Here is a 12,376-nt window from a genome sequence, read left to right on the forward strand (position 1 = left end):
AGGTCACTGGGAGTCCCGCCTCTTGTGGACCCCAGCCCAGGCGGGACCCTAGAAGGCCCGGGGCTTCTTCCTGCTGCAGAAATGCCCGGCCCCTCAGCTTCCTTCACCGTCCTGGGAGAGTGTCCCGGCCGGCTCCGCTCTGGGAGGCACCCACGCGTCCCTGCACTCAGCAGGAGCTGTGGAGTCCCACAGCCTGCCAGAACAGGACTGACCTGCCGGTCCACTCTCCCAGGTCCTTGCCCCTCCATCCAGGCCCAGAAGCTCTGACCAAGGCTTATCTCAAAAGCCGAGGAAGTGCTCCCAGCCTGGGTGGGGTCCCGGCTCCAATCAGTCCAAATCTGTCCCTGGGAGAAGGCTGTACTTGCTCCTTCCTGCAGGGAGGAAACAGTGGCTGCCCTGAGCCAGGGGCCAGCGGAAGCACATCCTGCCCCCTGGGCTGCCGACCCCAGCCCTCAGGCAGATGGGAATGTAGGGAGAGGGCCTGGCCATCAAGCCTGGGTCCGAATCCCAGGGCACTCGATTACTAGTCTGCTATCCTGGGTCCCTCTGTGCCCCAGCTTCCTCATCGGCTAAATGGGGGGTAATAATGCCTTCCACGTAGGGTCCTGGTAAGGACTGGGTTGGCCCAGAGGGAGTATCACACTTGGCCAGGAGCAGGGTCTCTGGAGCTGGCCTGCCTGGGTCCAAATCTCGGCTCCTCCACCGCCAGCTGTAATCTCAGGCATGTTATTTATCGTCTGCCCCCACTTCCTCACCTGTGAAAATGGGGGTAACAGAGCTGCCATGAGGACTAAGGGAGCCAGCACAAGTACCTAGATCAGTGTTTGGTACATCCTAAGCACTCCGAGAATGCCAGCTATTCGTTATACTTCATGGCCCTGAGGTACTTGGCACATGGAGGCGCCCAGTAAATGTGGGCTCCATTCTCCGGGCCCCCTTGACTCTCACATCTCACGTTTCCTGCCCAGAAGTCCAAACACTGAAACTTTCCTTGATCTCCCACCCACATAATCCGATTAGCTTGTTCACACTCAAGTAAAAATGACTGATGGCCATTTAGTTTACACTGGAGGAGCTCGCACACCTTCAGCCAAAGGGACAATGTGCTAAGGGTGGGCTCTCAGGCCACAGGCCAGCCTGAGGATGGGGGCGTGGGAGGGTAGCTCCCCCAGAGTTCTTCAGTGACATCCTTCTCGGCAGGCCTGGTCCCTCCAGGGTGGAAAGGGCATTGGGTTCAAGACTCAGCTCTGCTCCTGATTGCTGTGTGACTTTCAGCAACTCACTTGACCTACCTGGGTCTCAGCTTCTTCATCTGCCTAATGGGATAACAACTTTTCTTCTGCCCTCCTCAAGGTCCTGTTCAAAATTAAGTGTATCTGGAAATGGTCCGCATTTGTCTCTCTGGCTTGTGGTTATCTGTCCATGTGTCTGTCTGCTCTCCCCAGCCTGGACAGGGAGCAGGCCAGAGTCTTTCCTGGGACCTCGTGTAGGGACAATCACACAGGAGGTGTTCAATGAACACGAGTTGAACTGAAGAGCACATCCTGATCTCGGGACATCACCAATCCTGCCCACACCCCCATTCACAGCCCACATCTCATCCTCATCCATTCCCCGCCACGGCCCACAGTGGCCTGGGGAAGCTGGGCATAGCCCCATTTAGCAGATGAGGAAACTGAGGCCTGGGGAGGTCGGGACGTTTGTCTGAGGTCATGCAGCTGGCAGCGGTGGAGCTGGGAATCACACACAAGCCCTTGACCACAGGATCCATGCCCTTCCCTCTGCATGCTGTCATGTGGTTTCTGGGAGTGGGTCCTAGAAGGGAGGCAGTTCATATTTCACAGGGATGTGGGACTTGCAGAACGGAGACAAAAATAAAAGGATGACTCATGGGCTTCAGGCACAGGCTGCATCAGATCCAACTTCAGCTCACCAAATTCTCACAACCACTCTACGCGGAGGTCGTACAGATGCCAAACCTGAGGCTCAGAGAAGTGAAGGCATCTAGTGGTTGTTGGAGGGCAGGACTTGAATCCAGTGGCGTGTGATGCTGATGGCTGTACTCGTGACCACTACCTTGCAGTGCCCTCACACTCACACCCACCCGGCCCAGGAGGCAGGGGGACGGAAGTGATCTGGGAGTGAAACCTACTCCACTGCGGGGATGTCATGGTGAGGCGGGTGGAAGACTTGCCAGCAAGCAGACTTGTCCACAGGACAGATGCAGCTTCTGCAGAAGGAGGGGAGCTCCCTGTCCCAGGAGGGGTGCAAAATGCCAGGGACCTTGTTGAAAGGGTAGTTGGACTCGGCGCCATTCAGAGTCGCTGCTGACTCCCTCCTGGGGGAGCCATCTCATCTTCTCTCTGCCCCTCCAGTCTCCTTTGCTCCTCTCTTCCTCATCTCTGCCTGTGTCCCTTGTGTGACTTGGGCAAGTTCCTTCACCTCCCTCCTCTCTGAGCCTCAGTTTGCTCATCTGTAAAATGGGGAGACACTTGCATCTGCGTTTTAGGGTTATCTTGAGGAGCAGATGAGATAAATTCGCAGAGAGTGTTTAGCGCCAGTCAGAGGGCCAAGGGCCCAGTTTATAAGATCAATTATCGTTATTATTCCCTTCTCCTCTCCTTTCATCCTGGAAAGGCCAGGAGACAGGACCCCTGGCCGCTAAGTCTCGTCCTCTGCACAGCGAGCGCCTCCTCTTTCCCACCCTGTCCCCGTCCCTCCTTAGTCGCCAAAGAGGCAGGAGAGTTGAACTCAGCCCGGGGTCCTCCTGCAGCGCACGCCCCAGGTGAGCCAACCCTTACCACTCTGCCTCACTTTCGCATCCACGAAAGAGGCGAGAGCCCCCGAGTCCCATGGGGCTGTCCTTGGGTCCCGGCCGCAAAGATCTGGGAGTGCCAGGAGCCGGCCACCGCCCGGCCCTCCCGTACCGGTCTGGCACCTAAAATCCACGTGACTTCCCGGCAGCGGCCGCCGGCTCCAGCCCGAGCCGAGCCCGGCTGCACTCTGCACCTACTTTCAGTTTCAGGCGGCGCGCGGCGGCGCGGGGACCGCGGCTGGTGAGTGCACAGCGCGCCCGGGACTGCGGGACCCGGCGAGCGGCGCGGAGGGAGGGTCGGGCGCGAGCGGAGGGGGCGGAGGGAAGGCCAGAGGACTCTGGAGGGTCGTGCCGGGGACCGCCGGGCGGATGGCCAGGCTGATCGGACGTCCGTGTGGACAGATAGCTGGACTCACAGACGGGTGGACAGATGGGGCGCCCCAGGGCCGGCCAGCGCCCAGCCCGCTTCCTTGCGGAGTTTGGAGGATGAGTTTCGAGCTGCAGAGGAAGGCAGGTCGGGGTCCACTGGGTTGGGGGACGCGGTATGCCCGCCCCCTCCCTCCCGCTCCTCCCCACCCTCGAGACGCTCCTGTCACCTCCTGGGGCTTCAACTTTTTACAGTTTTTTAAAGAATTGCAGAAGTCACGCCGCTTATTATGCACAGCTCAGACTTTCTAGCTTAAAGCAGCTTTTTATTATGAACAATTCCATACATACACAGCAGTAGAAAGAACAGAGTTAAGCTGAGTCATATGAACTAGCTGGTGTTGGTATAACGAACTTGCATATAACGCCTCTCCGCTCGGACCGTGGTCGGGCAGGGCCAGCCTAGTTTCGCCTCTGTCGCGCCTCATTTTGAAACAAATGGCAGACAGCCCACAGCATCTCAACTGAACAATTTCAGAATGTGCTAAAAGATAGGAAGTCTTTTTAAAAACATAGCCATGATAGCATCAGCATGCTTTATGCGTTTTAGCAATAATTCCCTAACGTCAAATCTCCACTATTTTTAACTAACATTTTCACCTCTCAAGTAGCAGGTGAATACCCGGGTGCCATTTTGTTACTTGCTCTTTGCTTTTCCGTGTCATTTTCAGCCTTTTTCTCACTCAAAAGGTCAAAACCTGGAGTTTGCTGAGGTGACCACTGGGGAGGTGTGGGGAGGGGTCCACCACGGTCAACATGGTTTGCATCCATTTTACAAGTTGGGGTTCTTACATTTCCTTTTTAAAATGTGTTGAGGGTTCTTCAGACTTAAAAAGCAGTTTGAAAACCAGCTTGTGTGTCTCCCAAAACTGGGGGTCACAGGAGGTGGGGTGTACCCGGGGCCGGTGCCTGGAACCTCATCTCTCTAAGGAGCAGTAGGCCCAGAGGAGCACTAGGCTTGGTCTCCCCCTGGAGAACAGAATGGGGGCAAAGCTGATGATTTCAAGGTGTGTCCGAGCTCCCCGTCCAGTGTGCCTTCCTCCCACCGCACTGAACCACAGGGTGGGCTGGCCATGGGCTCTGCCCACCTGCCTTGCTTCCGAAACACAGCACCAGCTTGACTGACACCTCGCAGGGGAGACTGACAGACCCGGCCCTCAGCACCTTGTGTTTGCCAGGTGATCGTGGACTAACTCCATCTCTCAGAGCCTCAGTTTCTCTTCTGTAAAATGTAGATGATAGTACATCCTTCCAAGTGTGTTTTGTGAGTTGGACGAAATGAGGATGCCCAGTGCAGGGTCAGCCTCAAAGTGCTGTGCAAGCACGAGGAGCGATGGGTCCTTGAGGAAGGCAGACAAGCAGAAGGGAATGTTCTTTGAAAGAGTTTCACAATACGCTTAGGCTCATTCCTCGACCACATGCAGAGGTGACCGGACGTCTGCGGGGCCAGGTCAGTCTCCCTACACCCCAACATGTTTAACCCCTCCCCACTGAGGAAAATTCAGCGAAACTTCTTACTATGTCTTTTTGCATCTGTTATAGGTTGAATTGTGTCCCCAAAAAAGATGCATTGAAGTCCTAACCCCCAGTACCTCAGAATGTGAGTTTATTTGGAAAGAGGGTTGTAGCACATGTAATTCGTTAAGTTGAGGTCATAATGAGAGTAGGTGGGCCCTTAATTCAGTATGAATGGTGACCTTATAAGAGAGGAGATGGGTAAATGAAGACTGAGACACACAGAGAGAGGACAGCCATGTGAGAACAGAGGCAGAGATTGGAATGATGCAGCTACAAGCCAAGGAACTCCAAGAATTGCTGGCAACCACCAGAAGCCAGAAGAGGCAAGGAAGGGTTGTCCCCTAGAGGCTTCAGAGGGAGCATGGTCTCTGAATTTCTGTCATTCTCATCCTCCCAGTTTGTGGGACTTTGTTACAGCTATAAAAAAAACTAAGAAACGCGTTCACCCTCCGAGAATCTCTCCTCTGCCTTCCGTGCAGAGTCAGACTGAGGACTGAGCAAATTAACCTAAGAGCAAACACTTTGTAAAAACTTTTGTCGGCGTTCTGAGGACATAACCTAGCAGTTCTCTTTACCGGACCTATTTTTTGCTTGTTGGCTGGTCGCCCAAAGTTTACCTTGACTGAAACTCAGTCTACAAGGAAAACACCCAGATGATTTGAGAAGGAAAAAAAAAAGAATCTGAAAAATGGGTCAGTCTGGCTGTTGGTGCAGGTTCCCTGAGGAAGAGAAACCTTTTGGTCCCTCCCACCATCTTGGCGGACGCGTCTCTACCGTCACTGTGCATAGACCCAGGCAGAAGTGGTGAGGCAGGCCAGCTTTTGATTGTGCGAGGCACTCGTTCCCCCTAAAATAAGCATGATTATGTAACGCGCATGCTGACTGGGATTTCCTGGGCCCCTGAGAGCTGAGTAAAGTCCGCATGAACCCCCATTCTGCTCCTTTGGGAAGCCCTGAGTGTTCTCAAGCCCTCTGTGGATCTGGAGGGTAGGGATGGGTTAAGCTTAGTTCTCCTGGCCGTCTCTGACCCCAGACTCTTCTTCTGCTCTGCAGTCATCCCTCATTAGTTGACTAGGGCATGATTTCCTGGGGTGGAGAGATGGGAGGCCTGGGGAAACACCAACTTACTCATTTATCCTACCTGTTTCAAGCCTGAGTGACTGTGACCGGACTCCTGCTCCATCCTGCGAGTCACTCCAGATTCTTCTGATAAATCCCCACACACAGAAGCCTTCCCGAGAAAGGTTTTTAGCAGTCCTTCTGGCAGGGATGCCTCTGACATTTGGCAAAGGAGAACTTCAAGGAGCCTGAGGCGACACTGAGTTCACATTCAGATGACCTCTATTCTCAGTTTGGTTTACTTCCTTCCAGTCTTTTCCCTACATGTGTATATTCCTATTTTTTAAAGGGACTCAGACATAAAAACCAAAAGAGAATTATACTTGTTAAACTAAACAATATGGAATTATATATTAAAGGAAAATGAAATCCTATGATGTTCTTAAAACTATTTAATTTTTAGTACCTAATACATTCATATAGTAAAGTATCACAAACGTACAAAAAGGCATATAATGAGAAGTAAATCTCCCTACCCCTGCCGTCTCCCAGCCGCCTGATTACTCTCCCTGAAGACAACCAATGTGCTCAGGTTCTCACGTCTCCTTCCGAAGACAGCCCGAGTGGGCCTTCACAACATGACATATACGTGTAAATATCCATCCATCCATCTATGTTCCCCCCTTCTCAAAATGGGAGTATACTGTGTATAGTGTTTTTCACCTTGTTTTTTTTTAAAAAAATTGAATGTATTTCAGAAATCTTTCCACATCAAAACGAAAAAGATCTACCTTTTTTCTTTCTTTTTAGCAGCTACAAGGTATTTCACCTTATGTTGTTCTGTAACTAATTTAACTGTTGTTTGGTATATTTAGGTTGTTTCCTGTCTCTTGCTACCAAACCATGCTGTGACGAATATCCTTGTGCAAGCAGCATTTTTGCATATGTGAGAATAAGTCTAGAAAAACTTCCAGGAGTGGATTTGCAAGGTCAATGGGCATAGGCAGTTTGAACTTTGATAAATATGGCAAATTACCTTCCTTAAGTGTGGTACTGATTGTCACTCCCATCAGCTGTGTGTGAGGGGAACTGATTCCCACACCGTCTCCAACATGTGTGCTATCAAACTTTTCCGTATTTGCAGATCTGGGAGGTGAATCATGGTGTCTTTTTTTCCACTTCTCTTATTATGAATGATGTTGGGCATCTTTTCAAATATCTAAGGGTCACTTGTAGTTCCTTTTCCATAAACCATCCATTCATATCTTTTGCTCACTTTTCCATTGGGTTGTTGGTCTTTTCCTATTGAGCTGTAAAAAAGCACCCCACATATTAAGGAAATTAGCTCTTTGTCTGTATGTGCGTATACTGTCATTTTAAGTGACTGCCTAGTTGTCCACAGAGTGGCTGAACAATATCCATCTTTGGATATTGGATATCTTAGATTGGGTCTCGTTTTCTCCTACTACACATGGACTGTTTCCTGTGTTTTATAGAAAAAGCAAGATGTGACAGTTTGATTCTCTTCATAACTCTTACCAGAATTTCTCTCAGGGAAGGAAGTATTTTTGGGAAAATACCTTGATAGGATTGGGGTGGGTGGAGCCTGCATGCAATGTGGTCAGCAGGGACCAGGACCTAAGTGGGGCGGCCTCTTTGCATGGAGCATGTGTGTGGACTGGGGGTGATATCAAACCTGAAGTGAGTTCGCTCACCCCTTGCACAGCAAGCCAATGTCTGACACCAGGTGTAGTGGAAGCAAGTAGAAATTTTCTTATTGCACAGCGCTGAGCAAGGAGAAAGGGTAGCTAACGCTGAAATCCCAAACTCCTGGAAAAGCTAAAAGTAGGGGTTTTTATTTGGGGTTTTAGGTAGGGGAGAGGGAGCATATGGCCTTACTGGTCAGCCACTTTCCCACCAGCCTGTAGCTCCTTGGCGGGGAGGAGATAACAAATCCAGGTGGTTGTCCTTCGTCATTTGTCTCCATGGCGGATGGTGGAATCTGGAGCCAGGAAGCCAGGAAGTAAGCAGGGAATGAGTGCTTTTGTTCTAACCCCATATATGCTGGTTTTAATGTAGGGGACCTGATATCAGGGCCAGTATCAGGGCTGCTATATTTTCTCCTGAAAGGAAGGGAGGAGGAGAGAAGGGAGGAGGGGGAGAAGGTGGAGAGAGGCTAGGCCACACAGGGAGAAGACCTCCAGAAACTTCCTGGGGATGGGATGGCCAAAGGGCATTTTCGGTCAGGTGATGCCCCCTACTCCAGGTGAGGTGGGTACTGAAAACACAGAGCCCCCCTCAGGCTCTGCCCTGCAATGGTTAACCTGCTCAGCACACATCTGCAGAGTTTCTACAACATGCCAGGTCCTGTTCTAGACTCTGAGCTACAGCTGGGAACATGAGAAAGTCCCCGTCCGGTGGAGCTGATGTGCCAACAGAAACAGACGATAAACAACTACGCAAAGCTGTACAGTGTACATCAGGTGGTGGTGACTGGAGTGAAGAAAGACAGGGCAGGTGATGGGGTGGGCATGCTGGGCCAAGGGAGGGTTGTATTTGGAATGGAGAGGCCCAGGCATGGCCTTCTCATACGGGGCACTTGAGACAATGGAGGGGAGGGAGACAGGGAACAATGAGCCATGATGATGTCTGGAGGAAGAGGGAACCAAGCACAAGCAATGGCAAGAAAATGGAGGAGAGGATGAGGAAGGGGAGGGAGGGGAAGAGGAGAGGAGGGAGGGGAGGAGGAGTTATTCAGAGTCAGCTGTGATCACAGTGCTTCCTGTGAGTAAATGTTTGGGCGTGTAGTTTAACAAAGGGGCTGGACCTGGAGCAGGAGGCCTCTGTCAGAGGAGACGAGGCTGTTACAACTCCTGCCCCTCCCCAGTGGGGAAGGCCAGAACCTTCCCCAGGCTGTGGTACTTCTGGTGGCTTGGTATCTGAGCCAGTGTATGTGTTTCAGGAAGGGTAGGGCTGCCCCTGCCGACAGCCAGGCTTGTGGTGAACACCTGGTAGCTAGAGCTTTGCTCACATTCTGGATTATTTCCTTAGACTGGGTCCTCAAAGTGGACTTCTCAAGGGATATATGGACTTTATTTTCATTTTTATTATTGTGTTAAAATACACATAACATAAAATTTACCTTCGTAACCATTTTTAAGGATACAGTTCAGTGGTATTAAGTACATTCACAGTGGGTTATGCAGCCATCACCACCATCCGTTCCCATAACTCTTTTCATCTTGTAAAACTGAAACTCTGTGCCCATTATCCAATAACTCCCCATGCTTCCCTCCCCTCAGCCCCTGAGCCATCATTCGATTTTCTATCTCTATGGATTTGACCACTCGAAGTACCTCCTCTAAGTGGAATCATATGGAACTTATCTTTTTGTGACTGGCTTATTGCACTTGGCATAATGTCCTCAAGGTTCCTCCATGTTATAGCATGTTGCAGAATTTCCTTCCTTTTTAAGGCTGAATAATTGTATGTGTATACCACATTTTGCTCATCCATTCATCCATTGGTGGACACGTGGATTGCTTCCACGTTTTAGCTATTGTGAATGATGCTGCTATGAACATGGATGAACAAATATCTCTTCAAGACTCTATTCTCAGTTGTTTTGGCTATATACCCACGGGTGGAATTGCTGGGTCGTGCTCTATTTCTAATTTTTAGAGGCACCTCTATACTGTTTTCTACAGCAGCCGTACCATTTTATGTTCCCGCCAACAGTGTACAGGGTTCCAATTTCTCCACATCCTCGCCCACACTTGTTTTCTGTGTTTTTGGTATAGACATCCTGATGGGTGTGAGGTGGTATCTCACTGTGGTTTTGATTTGCACTTCCCTAATGATTAGTGATGTTGAGCATCTTTTCATGTGCGTGTTGGCCATTTGTATGTCTTCTTTGGAGAAAGGTCTCTTCAAGTCCTTTGCCTATCTTTGAATCAGCTTGTTTGTTTCTTTGTTGTTAAGTTTTAGGAGCTCTCTCTATATTCTGGATATTAATCCTTTATCAGATGTTTGTTTTGCAAATATTTTATCTTGTTCTGTGGTTTGCCTTTTTACTCTGTGGATAGTGTCTTTGATGCACAAAATGTTTTACCTTTCATGAAGTTCAATTTGTCTATTTATTCTTTTGTTGTCTGTGCCTTTGGTGTCATCTCCAAGAAATCACTGCCAAATCCCATGTCATGAGCTTTCATCCTACGTTTGCTTCTAAGAGTTTTGTTGTTTTAGGTCTTACATTTAGGTCTGTGATCCATTTTGAGCTAGTTTTTGCATATGGTGCTAGGTAAGGGTCCAGCTTCATTCTTTTGCATGTGGATATCCAGTTCCCCCTCCACCATTCGTTGAAGACTGTCCTTTCCCTATTGAATGGTCTTGGCATCCTTGTCAAAAATCATTTGACTGTATATGAGGGTTTATTTCTGGGCTCTCTGTTCTGTTCCATTGGAATTTTTGGTGTTGAATCATCCTTGCATTCCTATCTCAGTTGGTCATAATCTTTTTAATAGCCTGCTGTTTTTGGTTTGCTAACATTTTGTTGGGGAATTTTTGCATCATTGTTCATAAGGGATATTGTCTTCAGTTTTCTTTTCTTGTAGCATTTTTGTCTGGCTTTGGTATCCGGGTAATGCTGGCCTCCTAGAATGAGCTAGGAAGTGTCTCTCCTCTTCCATTTTTGAAAAAGTCTGAGAAGGATTGGTATTAGTTGTTTTTTAAACGTTTGGTAGAATTCACCAGTGAAACCATCAGGTCCAGAGCTTTTCTGTGTTGGGAGATTTTTTATTGCTGATTCGTCTCCTTACTAGTTATAAGTCTATCTGGAGTTTCTACTTCTTTGTGATCTAGTTTTGGTGGGTTTTGTCTTTCTAGGAATTTGTCTATTTCATCCCAGTTAACCAATTTGTTGGCATACAATTGTTCATAATACTCTCTTATAATCTTTTTTATTTCTGTAGAATCAGTAGTAATGTCACCACTTTCATTTCAGTAATTTGAGTCTTCTCTCTTTTTTTCTTAGTCCATCTAGCTGAAGGTCTGTCAATTTTGTTGATTTTTTTTTTAAAGATTGGCACCTGAGCTAACATCTGTTGCCAGTCTTTTCTTCTTCTTCTCCTTCTCCTTCTCTTCCATCTCCTCCTCCTCCTCCTCCCCCTCCAAAAGGACCCCCCCCCAACCCCAGTACATAGTTGTATATTTTAGTTGTGGGTGCTTCTGGTTGTGCTATGTGGGATGCCACCTCAACATGGCCTGATGAGTGGTGCCGTGGCCGTGCCCAGGATCCAAACCAGCAAAACCCTGGGCTGCCAAAGTGGAGTGCACAAACTTAACCACTCGGCCATGGGGCTGGCCCCTTGTTGATGGTTTTGAAGAACCAATTTTTGTTTCATTGGTTTTTCTTTATTGCTTTTCCTTTCTCCATTTCATTTCTCTCTACTCTAATCTTCCTTATTTCCTTCCTCTGCTAGCTTTGGGTTTAGTCTGTTCTTCTTTTTTAGTTCCTTAAGTTGTAAAGTTAGGTTGTTGATTTGAGACCTTTCTTGTTTTTTAAGGTAAGCATTTATAGTTATAAATTTCCCCTTAGCACTGCTTTCACTGTATCCCATAAGTTTTGATATGTTGTGGTTTTGTTTTCATTCATCTCCAAGTATATTCTAATTTCCCTTATGATTTCTTTTTTCGTCCATTGGTTGCTTTTGTGAATTTTCCAGCTTTCTTTATGTTATTGATTTCTAACTTCATCCCATTGTGGTCAGAGAAGATACTAGGATATCTATCTTTTAAAAAATCTATTGAGACTTAATTTGTGGCCAAACATGTGGTCTATCCTGGAAAATGCCCCATGTGCAGTTGAGAAGGATGCGTATGCTGTCGCTGTTGGGTGGAGTATTCTGTGTGTTTGTTGGATCTCATTGGTTGGTTGTGTTGTATAAGTCTTCTGTTTCTTCACTCATCTTTGGTTTGGTTGATCTATCAATTATTGTGAATAGGTATTAAAGTCTCCAACTATTATTGTAAAACTGTCTATTTCTCCCCTTAATTCTGTCAGTTTTTGCTTTATATATTTTGGTGGCCTTTCATTAGGTCATAAGTGTTTATAATTGGTATATTTTCTTGCTATGTTGAAACTTTTATTAATATATGATGTCCTTCTTTGCCTCTTGTAACTTTTTTTGATTTAAAGTCTATTTTGTTTGATATTAGTATAGCTACTCCTGCTCCCTTTGGTTACTGTTTGTGTGGAATATCTTTTTCTATCCTTTTACTTTCAATTTGTTTCTGTCTTTGAATCTCTTGTAGACAACATATAATTGAATCATGTGTTTTTGTCCATTCTGCCAGTCTCTGTCTTTTGATTGGAGAGTTAACCCATTTACATTTAAATTAATCACTGACAAGGAGGGACTTCGGTCATTTTGCTATTTGTTTTTCACATGCCCCATAGCTTTTTTGTCCCTCATTTTTTTGCATCCTTGTCTTCTTTTGTGTTCAGTTAAGTTTTTGTAGTGAAACATTTAAATTCCTTCTTAATTTTCTTTTATGTAT

At 47.7% G+C, this 12,376-nt stretch overlaps 1 protein-coding gene across 5 annotated transcripts in view; it reads left to right on the top strand.

Annotated features, from left to right (window-relative positions):
• The first annotated feature begins 2,920 nt into the window (after window positions 1-2,920).
• Window positions 2,921-12,376, top strand: part of NLRC5 (NLR family CARD domain containing 5) — an 85,759-nt gene continuing 76,303 nt past the window's right edge. For 3 of the 5 annotated variants that reach the window (XR_011436881.1, XM_023637031.2, XM_023637032.2), the window contains exon 1: window positions 2,921-3,056. The gene's annotated coding sequence lies outside the window, so the exon portion shown is untranslated. Of the gene's footprint in view, window positions 4,692-4,783; window positions 4,842-12,376 lie in introns of all 5 variants that reach the window. The other 2 variants (XM_070261839.1, XM_070261840.1) reach the window with 2 other exon arrangements.

This window comes from Equus caballus, chromosome 3, assembly GCF_041296265.1.
Source record: "Equus caballus isolate H_3958 breed thoroughbred chromosome 3, TB-T2T, whole genome shotgun sequence".
Lineage (NCBI taxonomy): Eukaryota > Metazoa > Chordata > Mammalia > Perissodactyla > Equidae > Equus > Equus caballus.